The 14,307-nt window shown below is 41.7% G+C and overlaps 2 protein-coding genes across 2 annotated transcripts in view; one reads left to right on the forward strand and one right to left on the reverse strand.

Moving 5' to 3' along the window:
* Positions 1 to 14,307, reverse strand: part of mtSSB (mitochondrial single stranded DNA-binding protein) — a 363,002-nt gene that overhangs the window by 225,289 nt on the left and 123,406 nt on the right. The gene's annotated exons all lie outside the window — the stretch shown is intronic.
* The window catches only part of tara (taranis), a 65,921-nt gene continuing 56,427 nt past the window's right edge, over positions 4,814 to 14,307 (forward strand). The window contains exon 1 of the mRNA XM_065235013.1: positions 4,814 to 5,551. The gene's annotated coding sequence lies outside the window, so the exon portion shown is untranslated. The remainder of the gene's footprint in view (positions 5,552 to 14,307) is intronic.

Consider the following 14,307-nt stretch of genomic DNA (forward strand, 5'->3'; position numbering starts at 1 on the left):
AGCAGGCAACATTGGTGATTCTGGTGCGAAGAATAGAGCACAAATATCATGGCTACTATGTCACACTGCAGAATACAGTGTTGCCTACAGAACAGCTGCTTGATCATGCCAAAAGATTATCAATCTCTTAAACAATTAGTAACAATTTAATTTGACATTTGGCTGAAAAACGATATTCCGCAAAGTTGTAGCTTAGAAAATTTCCCGTAAGAATAGTCATAGAAAAGCAATATGGAAAATGGGTAGAAGACAATGAACAAAAAGTTTGGTAAAGTAATTTCCATATAAACTTTGAATAGTTTGTGCCAAGTCAGTTTCTTACCAAATGAGTTTAAATTTTGGGAGGCTAATCAGGACCTGATTTGAAACCGTTTGAGCACTGTGGAGCGAAAATTTCAAATTTTGCATCAGTCTATTGAACACGTTGTATGAAAGAGACAAAACTTGGGCTCATTTTAGAACTACGAAAATGTAGAGCCCTGGGTGCAGCAGTGTTGCAGCAGATGGCGTTATTGCAGCAGATGCAATAAATCTTAAGGCAATTTCCTGGAAACGGGTTCCCGTATGGTGTGATCTATTTTTTATTAAAATAATATTTAGCTGGCCTTTTGTAAAATAAATTAGCTCGATTTCAGGAACCTAGTCAGATTTTCCGGAATCAGGTATCGTTACGCATTTTTGAAACCGGCTTCCCGGGATGTCCGAGGTAGACAATGCTACACTAGGAATGTATGGACATACAGTTTGGTTTTCCCATAGTCAATTCCATACAAACTTCATACGGTTCATGATAAATCAGGGTGACCAAGAGAATTTTGTTTCCAATGCAATTTAGAGCAGATTTGCAATGAACTCTAGAGATAACACCAAGGTATTTCAGAGAAAATGTCCTAGGGAGTTTTGGGATGAACTCTAAAATATGTTTGACTTAAATTCCAAGTCAATTGTTAATTTATTTCGTCAAACAAATGTAGACTACATATACTAACACACACTTTTCTAGCTCTTAGAGATAAACCTCTAGCAGTTAATGTTTCTCTTAATGTAGCTTTATGCATAGTTACATCAATAATCTCACAGTATTTATTATAGACAGTCATGATTGTACCATTTTTTCCATAACCTATGTCCTATGAGGTGATAATTTTCAACACGCTTGATGGTGCAAAACAATTTAAACTTGCCAATAAATTTTATTAATTTACGCGCTGTGAGATTACATCATTGACAAAAGAGATCATGGCAATTTCTCTTCGTTTCTAAGTATTTCAATGTTGATCAACATGCAACGGGATTCATAAGAATGGAGGGAAAAAGAGGTGCAACCTCGTTTCCTAAGAGCGAATAACAACAATTGTTTTTGATCTGATTCTATACGACTATTTGAATGGAGCCCAAACTACACTACAATGAGAATTGATCGAACGTAAGCTACGTAAAGTGTTTTTCACGTTACTCCAAGCATCCGCTGTTCGGTAATTTTTGAACTTACAAAACTTTAGAAGACAAAAAATAGAAAAAAAAAATCGCGTGTTTAAATTTTCCGGAAAATTTTAATTGAAGGTTTAGTATTTTCTGGAACATCACGTACTTTGAAAATTCCTAACTCATGAACCAATGAAAATTTTCTATGGATTTTTTACCTTCTTCAATACTTCTTATCTTTTTCTAATCCAAATTTAAAAGTGGTGCTTCTTAACGGATTAGAGCTATGACCACAAAACTAACGTCCTGGAACATTTAGTTTCAACTTCGCTGGTTTTTCCGAAATTACTATAATACTTTGAAAATCCATAACTCATGAACCAAGTATCATAGAAAAAAGACTGTTATAGTGAAACGATAAGGAAATTATTTCAGCAATCAATTCAATACATCATCCAAACCATATAAAATATAAACCGAAAAATGTTTACAAGAAGATTTTCACGTTGGAGGAAAATTGCAACGAAAACCATTTTCCGAGCGATGATTTTTTATCAATAACTTTTCTCTTATTTCACTGGTGATAATTTCAGATAATTTTGAGTATTTACCGAAAAGCACATGGCCGAAATTCCAAGAATATCATAAAACACACAAGAAAACGATAATTTTTGTAACGTTTCTATGAATTCATTAATATTTCGGTCATATCTGTCACTCTGGTCACTCTGAAATTTTCACCAGTGAAAGATAAAAAGTTTTTTTTTTGTTCACATAATCATAAACTGTAAATATGTGCAAAATTTCATTAAATTCGGAGACCCTACGGCCAAAACCTACTCGATACTAAAAAAAAACTCCACTAGTGACATCTACTGCTGAAATCAGTCAACCAGGAAAAATATGCTAAGCCACAGCCAAAAACCGGGAATTTAAATTATAAAATCCAGTGGTTACTCTGGTTTTGAAAAGAAAATGTTTCCTTGAATTATTAAATTGTGAGAAAAGAACAAAATCCTTTCAAAACAAGCCAAGAAAATTAAAAAAGTTGGAAGGGTTGTATACTAGATACGACCGCAGGGTTGGCGTTGGATAACGTCTGTTATGTGTTGTACTTAATTGTGTATATTATATTTTAGGAATATTCCTTAATAACTCTTTTGCGAAAGTTTGGTGGCCCTGAACAGGGCCGTTTTGTTGGGCTGATGTTGTTGGATTTGCTCTACTCTGTCGCCCTGGAGGAGTTTTGGAATGATGTTGGTAGTTCGAAGACAGACAGCATCTCCCCTTCCAGCGTTCCCACACCCCAGTATAGTCCCCAAATTTAAGTGTAACTGTGATATTCTGGAAAGAAATTGTCTTCAAAACTAACTCTTTGTCGAATTATTGGTGGCCCTGAAAAGGGCCGTTTTGGTTTTTCTTGATAATGTTGTGGCCCTGAAAAGGGCCATTTTTGCAACGCGCTCGGCGTAGTTGCCCTTGCGGAGCAGACGGTGAATACGACCGACTGAAAACTGCAGCAGCTGGGCATTCCATGACGGCGGCCCAGTATACCGGAGCACTGGCACCAACGCACTCGGCGTAGTTGCTCTTTCGCCCCTAGGCTCTGCTGCCGCTGCTCTGCTGCCGCTGCTCTGCTGCCGTTGCTCTGCTTCCGCTGCTCTGGTACTGCTGCTCTGCTGCTTTGCTGCTGGGTCGACGATCGGATAGACAATAATGGAACGGGCGACCTTGTTGGACGCTTATAGAGTAGAACAGAAAATATCAGAGGTGTCAGATACTCGCATCTGATCTCTCGGTTGGAGAAAGTATAAGAATATAAAAAAAATCAATCGATTTTCACCATCTTTAGACAATGGTTTACTTTTAACCATTTTTCAATAGTTTACAGAATGAAATCAATAGTTTTGAAACATTCAGCAAATTGCTAGAAATATTTCCAATCGATTGATGCCACTATTTCGTAAATCTATCGAGAGACGGTTGAGTTATTATCGTTCAAAATCTTTCAATTTTTCGTAACGCATCCAAAATTACTGTTTTCAATTTTGTACCCCCGTATGTTGCCGAAAGACGTTATCCAACGTCAAAAAATAATAAGAATAACTAAAAAACTGCTCATGTTTAAAAGAAGGAAACCTATTTAATTGGGGTCTAATAAAGTGCAACACTCTAATGACAAATTCCATCCCGTAAAATTTCTAGACCGGACCGGGAATCGAACCGACCCACCTTCTGCGTTGTCTTGCTTCATAGTTGTGCCTTTACCGACGGAGCCTAAATGAGGTTAAATTACTTCTTATCCCAATTCCGTGTTCCTGCTGCCACAATAGTCCCAAACGATCCAAGCGATCACAATACTCGCTACCCGACTCTGTTGTACAGGGCCGGCTTATATAAGAGAGCGAAGCTTACCCGAGAAAGGGAGGTAGAAATATATTCGATTATAGCAGAGAAAAATACTGTGTATAGAAAACTAAATATAATATTATAATACATATTTTCACAGAAATGTGCACAGGCAGAAGGCCGTCGTCGTCGTCGTCGGTCGCCGCCGTACACTGGCTCTGGCTGATAGCTTTGGCTTTATAGGTAGAGCACAGGCAAGCACCAGAGTTTTGTGAAACAGCACCGAACACCGCCAAGTCGTCGAGAGGCCCCGATCAGAGCCAGTGCCAGAGTCGTATGTTGCAAAGAGACACAGACACAGCGCACAGCACAGAGGAGAAAGATGGTTTGTGGATGATGCTGGGTGGGGGTTGGGATGGTGGTTGGTGGCGGCGGCCGGTGGTGTTCGGCCGGGTGAGGAGGACATGAATAATGGGGGACGGAACGGGCGCGCACAGAGCACAAAGCAAGCAAGCGGTTCGAAATGATCTCTCAGGGGTTGTACACGGCTCAGCTTTGCAGTGCTACGGTGCGGTGCGGTTGGAATACAAGGTAGAAGACACAGAGAGAGAGGTGGCAGCAGGCATACCAGAGCGGCAAAAAACAGGGTGGGATTACGTTTGGATTGGGAATTTCTGCTTGCTGGAAAGGTATTGGACTGTTTGTTTCGGGGAAGGCAATGTTGGGTTTTGAGCAAACCGAGTTACGATTTCGGGTGGTAGTCGACTGCTAGTTGTTGGGAAGGTGGTTTGAAGGTTTCGGTACAGGCTCGTTTGAATGTGGATATGAACGAATGGTTGGCAATGTTCAAATGCGGAAAACAGTCGGTGTAGAGGAAACCTATACATCTAAGCCGGGGCACAGACACATTCGCACAGACCAGGTAGAAGAACGAGTACATAAAACTGAGCTCTGATGGATATAGCAATAGCGTTCGCTCTCTTTATACCCGTAGTAGAGGCACCGAGCACCGAGTGTTGTGTGTTGTGTTCGAACAGAGCAGCACACTGTGCGAAGCTGTATGTGGTGTATAGTAGGTATACGCGCGGGTTGATGATGAAGGAAAAATAAAATGAACGACAAGGCAACCGACCGAACGAGCGACCGACGGATGGGTCTGACTGCAAGACTGAAGCGAATGGTAGATTAGTAACATTTTGTGCGCTGCATGATATAGGCTGACTACACCGAGAGACTGTACGAGGCGCTTTTTCTATTCCCTAAACATAGCACACAGCATTTTTACGAGCGAGCGAGCGAACATCGTACGTAACGTCAAAACAGGCATCCAAGGAGCCGTAGACTATTTCGCGTACGCTGAGCCAGAGGTTTGATTGGAAGATTTTTTTCCCCGGAAAATTGTTGAATGAAAAGTACCGAATTGGTGAAAAGTGTTCAACTGTTCAAATACCTGGATTGGTTTGCCATAGTGCGACAAGAGATGTTTTGTAAAGTGTCGGTGGAAAAAGGTCCAAAATAGCATGTGAATTGTTCCCGTCACCTAAGTGAAGACTAGATTGAAAATCTAGGAAATTGGTGCAAATTTAAAAAAAAAACGGTTTTACACAAGAAAATTCGTAAAATAACAGTGCGTAGTGTGAGAAGTGAATCTATCAAGAAGGAGGTCCCAGGAGGAGATCCGGTTGATCCGTCGACAGTACAATTCAGTGTGATGTTCCCGGCAATGATCGCAGCAGTATTCTAATCCTTTGGTTCCGTAAAAAAGTCGCATGAACAGGTACGTTACCTCGCATTTCCCGGCAGCACAAAAAATCGCAGCATGCTGCAATAAACTGTCGCACAAAAATCGTTTGTAAACAAACTTTCTTACCACCCCTCGGCATGGCCACTGACTCTCACCCTCGCCGCGCCGCCGTCCCTGTCTAGTGATAGTGTGTGCATGGTGAAACCGATTCCGATAAAGTTTGAGTGCTTTGAGAGTTTCGATCGCGTGCTTATTGGGTGGCTGGCAATAGAAGAGGATGGAAATGACATTCGATCGGCTCAAGTAGTGCACACAGGGTAGAGGTGTAATTTCGCGCGCGTGAGAGAGAGAATATTGTAGGTACACATTAGCAGCAAGAGCGCAACAACTTGGTACCTATGCAATGCGAAGGAGGAAACCAGCCAAAGCAGTTCATTTTTTGTTGTTTACAGCCTCGCGAGTAATTGGCTCGGTACAAGAATTAACGGAAAACGCACACACAACAACGGACTCGCTGTCAAACTGTGCCGATAGTGCAGCTTTATACGAAATGTGTACTGTAGTATTTTCCTACCATGGGTGTAAGAACGTTGTTTGTAACTCCTTTGCTTAAATGTTATAACATTTTTGAATTCATCAGTTTTGCCCATGGCTGATAGAACATTTTAAATGTGATATTTCACTCCTTTGCTTAAATTCTATGAAACTTTGATTTCATCATTTTTTCCTTGTTGAATCAAGTTAAAATTAGCTGAAGTTTGTTTTCTTTCAGAAATATATATACAAGATCAGTCGATAATACTTCCTATTGGAAACCACGATTGTCTACGAAATGTTCCTGGAATCCGCAAAGACGTCACATGTTTCGTCTAAACCTATAAAAGAAGCGCATTCTTATTGTTTATTTACTTTTTCTTCCGTGTCCTTTTCCGCTTGGTTTCTTGAGTCCAACCAGCCCAAGTGGGTGGTTGGACTCAAAATTATCTCATTACTCTTTGTTTGTTTTTTCCTATGCACATAGCATAGCAGACATAGACGCCTGGAGGGAGCCGGACGAGCTCGAGTGAATGAATGAATGAATATTTATTTGCATTTGGCCGATATAAGAATGAACGCGGAACAACAGGGAAGGATACGAAGATTGGAAGGACGTTTGACTGATAGGCCGCGCAGTGAATGAAACGTCAGAATTTCTTTTTCGCGCGCGCTTTTCGGTTCTATGTGCCTCGTCCTAGCCTGGCCTAGTGTGTACGAGATTTATGATTATGGTGCGCGGTGAGAGCGCGTGCGAGCATTCCATATTTATTAGGGTGCTGCACGGAGGAGCATAAAACTCAGCCAGGAAGGAGAAGCAGCAATCAAAGGTCGCATGCAGAGGAAGAAGCATGAATACCAAGAATGATGGAATGATTTTCGTTCACGTATGTATGTATGCTATGTAGCATGTACTTCGGGGTTTGCATCTATCGTGTGCAACCAGCAAGGTTCACAGGAACAGGAATTATGGCTTGTTTTAATGGGGAGTTTTTAAGCGCCATCGTCAGAAAGGTGGTTGTTTTCGTTTTACGGTAGTTTGTTTACAGGTGATTCCAGATGGATTACTGCCGTTTTAAAATCTGCCCTTTTGGGGTGGCGTGAGGTGAGGGAACACGCGGCTCGTTCTGGGAAGAATTATTCAAATCGGCTAGCTAGATTTCTTAGAGATGGTGGTTGGCCGCAGTTCTAATGGCCAATGGAAATTGCGTGATTTGCATTTATGTGCGAAACGTTTTAACTTAGAATGGGATAGTCAAATTGAACCGTTACTGACGGACGAATGCTTTAGATACGACAGGACGATGAAGTTAGGTCTTTATTTTAAGGTTTTCGTAGGCGAAATCTGTGGTAATGATGCGACAGGTACTCAGGTCAGTTGCATAATAAAGATTTCAACAAATGTCTGTGAGTCGTGAGATTATGTGTTCCCATTCTAGAGGGAATTCGAATGTCGGATAAAAATGTACCAAATAAGACCTTGAAATGTAATTTCTACCCTGCAGATTTGAAATGTGGTTTCAAAGGATTTCATAATCGGCACATTGATTCAGAAGGTTTTCAGGGAGACTGATTTGTGCATTCAGTATCGACATCTCGCTCATGAAATTCAGTGACTAATACCAATGCAAAATTCTCCTGGTGAGGAAATCTGAAAATCCTCACAGAACGAATTTGATTTCCATCTATGTCCCTAACTTGAACCGAGGTTGTTTCCTGATTTATATCAATTAATGATAAATTTACAAACAGACTCAAAAGTTCATAGACTCAACTAAACTCACTTTGAAGATAATATACCGGAAGGTCTTAATAAAATGGGAATTATGTATATTTGATCCTGAAAAGCCCATTCGCTTTTTCCTCCATATAAATTATCTTTTCGATAGAATCTACAATTTATATATAAAAAATTACTATCCATTTTGAGATTGTAGAAAAACGACGTAACTAATTGCTCGTTCACCGTGAACTGGTGGCCATTTTCGATAAATCGACGTCACAAAAGTACTTACGTCGATTTGAATATTTTCTCAGAAACTATTCTCCTATGACCCTTCATTTGAAATATCGCTTCTGAGTTTTAACTCGAAAAAGATTATGGATAGCTCATTCGATAAAAACGCAGCTCGATTTCCCTGTATATATAGTGTGACTTGCCACACAATTATACTAATGCAAACAATGGTACAGGCTTATAAAGCTCTCAACTAATGATTTGGAAGTGCATCTAGAACACTAAGTTGAAAGCCGACGTAAAGTTCCAGTAGGGACGATATAAAGCCATGGAAGAAAAAGATTATGGTCACTTCCCCAGGGGCATCCAGAACATATTAATGTGTGACATATTGTGACACCGACTGATTCCACAAATATTCGTTGATATTGCGTTATATGGAACCCCGGTATGCCATCTCGATCTCGTCAAGCTGAGTCACATGGTGTATGACACTGACATGGTATTTTCCAAGCGGTATGTATGATTCGAATTCTTTGCAAAGTCAAATAACCACTCTCAATTCTGTTTTTGCGCGATGTTTTTCGTCTCTATTTTTGATCATGTGACAGCCAAATTTAATGCAACTTGTTTAAAAAAAATCACAATAAAACCAAAGAAAAATCTGGTGTTTTAGAAAAATGCTGTTCCTATCCTGCATGCCGTGAAAATAGAAATAATGAAAATCGCGTACAAACAGAATTGATTGTATTAGATAAAACATGTGTTTTAACATTTACAAATTCATGTAAATTTAGGTGCTCTGATATTAACATATACGAGCGTCAATTTTGACATAAAATAGAGTCATAAGAGCCGCGCATTTCTGATCAATCAAACGTACTATTGATTACTGTCCTATGATCACATTGATTGGGACAAGCAATATTCAATTTAATTTGGCTAAGTTTTTTGCAACAGAGAAAAGCCAAAACTGGATTCTACTACTATCATAAAAGAAAAGATTGCAGCATAATCCAAGCTACTTAAATGTGAATTTTTTTAAGTAAGTTACGGAGCAATAATTACATTGAAAAACTAGCAAAATTTAACGATAACGATGCAATAACTCCGACTTGTTGCCAAGTGATGGAGCGTTTTCATTTTAAAATTCATGGAAAATAGTAGCTGTGTTTCGTCTTCGATGAAGACTGTCTAGAATTGACCATTTGGTTGCTTTTAAAACTCATCAGCGAAGATCCCCAAATTAATGAGGTTGCAAGACTTCATGTGGACCTCAATGTGGCTAACAATCGATTTAGGTGTCAGTAGGCTACTCGTCAAATCATACACATTTGAGAAATGCTTCTCAGGTGATTGAGATAAAACATTCTTAAATCAGAATGCCATGCTTCTAAAAATGTTGATTTCTCCCTATCACAAAAAAATCGTGGTTCGTCGCTAAACTGAGCTCAATCGCGCATTGAAATCCCGATCGAGTCGATCAGTTTCTGGACCTGAAAACTATTCCAAACATGTCACCCTTACATAGGCGTCCCTCACACGCTTTGCAATGCTATCATTTACACCCCGTAATGCCACTCCGAACCGAGTTGGCACTCACGTTCTGTTTACGCTGCATTGCGTACACCGCATACCTACTCAAACAAAACAAAACAAAAAAAAAGGCCCGAGATACATACCGAAAACAGTATGTTTTGTTTACAACCCACCTCGGTGCTGTTATCAACACTTGCACGTCGGATCCTTCATTGTTGTCCCTCTAGTCGCTCATCGCAGATAATCGCGAAAACAAACAAAAAATTCTCTCCATTCTCTCCGATTACCATCACCCAAAAGCAGCACAACATAACTCTCTTTCTCTCGACGCTAGTTTCGCGCGCGCATGCCTAAGCACCCTTAAATGAATAATTAACCGTAATTAACTTCAATAGAAGTTCGTCGTCGTCGTCGTCGTCGTCAATGAACCCCTTCGGCCCACTTCGATTCGACCCGCTAGTATGCTCTTTCTCTCTCCGCGCCTGCTTTGCTTTTTCTCTCATTCGTTCGGATCTCCTCGTAATCCCTATCCGGATATCACCGAATGTGATGCACTTCATCGTTCATTTATTTACTATGCTTTTTTTTTGTTTTGTTCTTAATGGCCTTTCCTCGTCGCCGCCGTATTGATTTTCGCTCGAGAGCGAGCGATCAGCGATCTCTCGCGCTTGATTGAAACTCCTTCGCCTTCCGTACACGATCATCGACCGACAACCGGGAGAGTGATATCATCAGCATCTGTGTTTACCGCGATCTAAAACAATTATCGTTAGATGCGCTCTCGGCTTTTATATCGACTTATTTATTTTTTTACTCTGAAAATGGTGCTCACGTGCGAACGATCATCCCGCACTTTTTGATTCGACAGCTGATCGCGCTCATGCCGTCGCTCCTTCGTCCCCATTCGCCGGGTCGTCGGGTTATTTGATTAGCATTTGCTCGCTCACATGTGCGGAAGCACGTGTGCGTTTCTTGTTTTGCAAATGTATAACAATAAACAAATTTCTGTCCTCCTTCCCCGGCCAGTTCGGAGTCTTTGCATGGAATGGGCGGGGGGTTTCTCATTCATGACTACCGGCATATGGCTGGCTGCCTGCCTATGCGCCTATAGTACAACCCGATGAGACGTGCGGTCACTCGCACTGGCAGACTACTTCCGTTTTCCACCTCCAGCATTCGTGCAATATTTCTCCGATACGCGCGCTTTTACGAGGAATATTCACTTACTACTCATATATCAGATCAGCACAGGAGGACGTGTGCTGCATGTGCGTAAGAGTCTTTTCTCATTTTCTCTCGGCGGACCTCCACCGCTGTCTGTAACCCCTTAAATATGCCTACTCCAGCCAGGACGGACAGGACCGGCGGTGTGCGATGCGGACCTCTGTGCAGTGCGATGCGTGTGTGTCTACGCTCTCTTCCGATTCTCCTAATGTATATCGCATGAACTGGCGTGTGTTGTATATGCTAAACATCCCGAATCAAACCCGTCCCTCCACACTTCCTGCCACCCGCCCTCTGCACCGGGTTCAGCCAGACTAGGCCTACCGTCCAACCACTAGGGGACGATTGCGATTGGCCTAAATTCGTGACGCAAAATTTTAGTGAAGCACCGACAGAAAGTGTCGAAAACTCGAACGAACAAACGGACGGACGGAGCAGGGTCTTGTTCGTATATATTTTAATATTTTCCCATTAGAATGTTTTCGGGAGAGGAGGCAAGGCCGGCACGGCACAACCGGAACGCACACGCAACCAGAGGCAAATTCATTTTCATTCATTCAGCTTTTCCCGGATTGGGAACTTCTCGCTGCTAGTAGGTACACGCTCCCAAACCTATGCCATTCCGCATCTTATTGGTCGTGAAAAGTTTGCTGGCACTTGGAAGACTAGGGCTACCATCGTTTTTCTCGCTTTGAGGTGGATGCAAATCGAATGCTTGGTTTCTGAGATATCGTTGAGTTGCCTTAAAATTCAACGCGTTGGCTGAGTTACAAGCTTCTCAGTGACTACCCATCCGATTTCGATGATATCAAGCGTCAATAGTTAATCCAATAGGATTTCCGCTATCCTTCGAGCCACAAGCAATTAAAAACAATCCTTCTCGACTGGTTACCCTACCTGGTCGTTCGTTGCGTTCGCCAATTTTAGTTAGTTGCACTCTTTAACGAGAGAGAGAGTGAGGAAAAGAGAGCGAAAAAGTGTGTGTGTGCACTTTCCTGTTTGGTGTTGCTGCTGCTTGCTGCAATTGTTGTATTCTACATCATTTCTTTCGGTCAATCGCTCTTTCCATACTCTCCAAGTAGCACAAAAATGCTCTTCTCCTCATTCAATCCGGCTCGCATGGCACGATGTTACGCTACACTTTGTTATTATTATATCCGCTGGACCAAGTGCATCTTCCGAGAAGAACCCACCCAGCGCCCGGTCCCCACCTCCTCCTCCCTTCCCTTTTATGCCGTCGTTATCATAAGAGTCTGTTTCGGGTCGAAAATAAAAGGAATGAAAAATGCTTGATTGTCGCCATCTCTCTCAATTTTCCCAATTTCCTTCTCCTCATTCTCAGCCTTCTCGAGGAGTGGATAAACATGATTCTGCCGAGATGACGCGCTTTGGGTGCGATAGTTGTTATAGAGCATTGCTGAACCCAAAAGACTGGTTTCGGCATTCGAGTTCCTCTTTTCGATTTCCTCTTTGGGCTTGAGATTCGTTCGTGTTCGATCGGTTCCTTAGTTGGATTTTTGTCCGTTGCTTCTCCTTGCTTTGTCAGAACATATTTGCCTGATCAGCATATGAACGATGCGTTCCTCGACTCGAGTCGAGTGAGTTGAGGGTTTCTCATTTCCTTTGGGTTTTTTCCCTTTCTTCATTCGCTCGTTTCTCCATTGCATTAGCTTTGATACTCACATCTCATGGACGACGAAGGAATGTTTTGTGCGCTGATGCGGCTGCTGCTTGTCAGTTATGCCCCGCTGTCTTTTCTCCTCCCTCCGCTTCATCGGCACCACCCTGATTGCTGTATGCGGATGAAAGAAGCGGATGAGGAGACGCCGAAGCGTTTGCCGTTTTTGCGCTTGCTGCTGCCCTCTTCGGTCGCTTCTCATGTGGAAACTTTTCTCGTTCCTTTCTCTTTGGAGTCGTCCGTTTCGACTTTGTTTGTTAGGTTGGTTTTTTTTTTTTGTTATTGCTTCTTTCACTGCCTTTCTGAAGTATGAAGCTCTCTTCCTTCGGGTGAAATGATGATCTTTCTGCAGCAGCGCTTACAGTTTCTTTCCTCTCGAACGAAATGTGGGAAGAGGAAACTGTTTGCCGGTGGGCAGTATTGTAATTGTTAGCAAACGGATGGACATTGGAAAGGATATGCTTATTTTTGCAATAAACCAGTGATATCTGCATTGGCTGTGGTTAAGGGGACAGAGGACAAAAATCGTTTTTGTAAAATTCAAAAACGGCTTTTTTTCATTTTAAACCAAAGTTCTGATAATGAAATTTTGTTCACTGTGTTCCGATTGTTAAGTAAAATACAGTGAACACTAGGGTGGGTCAAGTTTATACCGTGAATCACAACCCCTAGGTATTGAGGTCCACAACAGCTGTGCAAAATTTGAGCAAATTTGGTTATGAACATATGCTTTGCCACAATTTGCTTGACATAGAAAGCTCTCAATTCTAAACTGTGCAAGTGCATCTAGACCACTAAGTTGAGAGCCGCTACAGAAGCGTAAAAATCCTAGAAAAATAAGAAGAAGAAGAAGAAGAAAGTGGTTGGTTTAAGATCTCCTATACCCGTGAAGGGGCTGCCATTCTAGGAGTAGCTTCCAGGATAAACATTTCAAATCCAGCCGCTAGATGCCAATCAGACGCAGTTTGAGTCGCATCTCCATGGTGGATAGACGCTCGGTGAGGTGAAGAAGGCTCATGTACTTACAGCAGTACCAACTCGTTTGACGGGAGACTGTTTTCGGATATTGTGGTCCATGAACAGCTCCCGCTGTTTGTCTGGTAGCTAGCAGTTAAACTCCGCTGAGCCCTCTCTGAGTGACCTTACTCAAGCGGTATATCGGATCTGATCAGTGAACAATAATTTAGCTAGAAGACGTCAATGGTAAACCCAGACATCCTAAATTCAATACTACATTAATTGAAGGCACAGAGAACTTCTATGACTAGATCGATTCTCAAGACAAGCTCAGATCACTCCAAACCCAAGTAACATTGTAAGTTTTATCGAGCAGTTCAGAGCATTCTACAATTCTAAATCATGGTTTACAGAACCTTCATAAAACCAAAATTGTTACTTGGGAAGGCAAGTCTGACAGTCCTTTGGGAGACTTCAGTGCAGTTTAATATCAGAAGATTTTTAGAATTATACAGCCAGAAGAAGTTCCGAATTAGTAACCTGTTGATGATAGCATATTAATTATCAAGCTACCGAAGTCTGTAATTCAATCTCTTTTGCCTTCAGTCGTATGCAATCTAAAAAGACTAAGTTCCAAAACAATCTCATACGCTAGCACCTGTTCAAGCCCCTGGAAAGCTGCGGTAGTAAAAACAAGTGCACTTCTTCTTCAGAACAGTTCCCACTAACTATTCCCATCCGGCTGACTGGTTGTCGTCCCGGAGAGTAGTCGGTACCATTTGCTTAATTAAACTGACCCCAAACTTTCTCGGGCGACGGAGAGGGTGGTGGAACAACTGGAGCGATAATCAATTCAGATTCGTCTCCCAACCGAATGCGAACTGTATGGGATCGATTACG

Source organism: Ochlerotatus camptorhynchus, unplaced genomic scaffold, assembly GCF_037179485.1.
Source record: "Ochlerotatus camptorhynchus isolate MF236.1 unplaced genomic scaffold, CSIRO-AGI_Acam_v1.1 ptg000457l, whole genome shotgun sequence".
In the NCBI taxonomy this organism is placed as follows: domain Eukaryota; kingdom Metazoa; phylum Arthropoda; class Insecta; order Diptera; family Culicidae; genus Ochlerotatus; species Ochlerotatus camptorhynchus.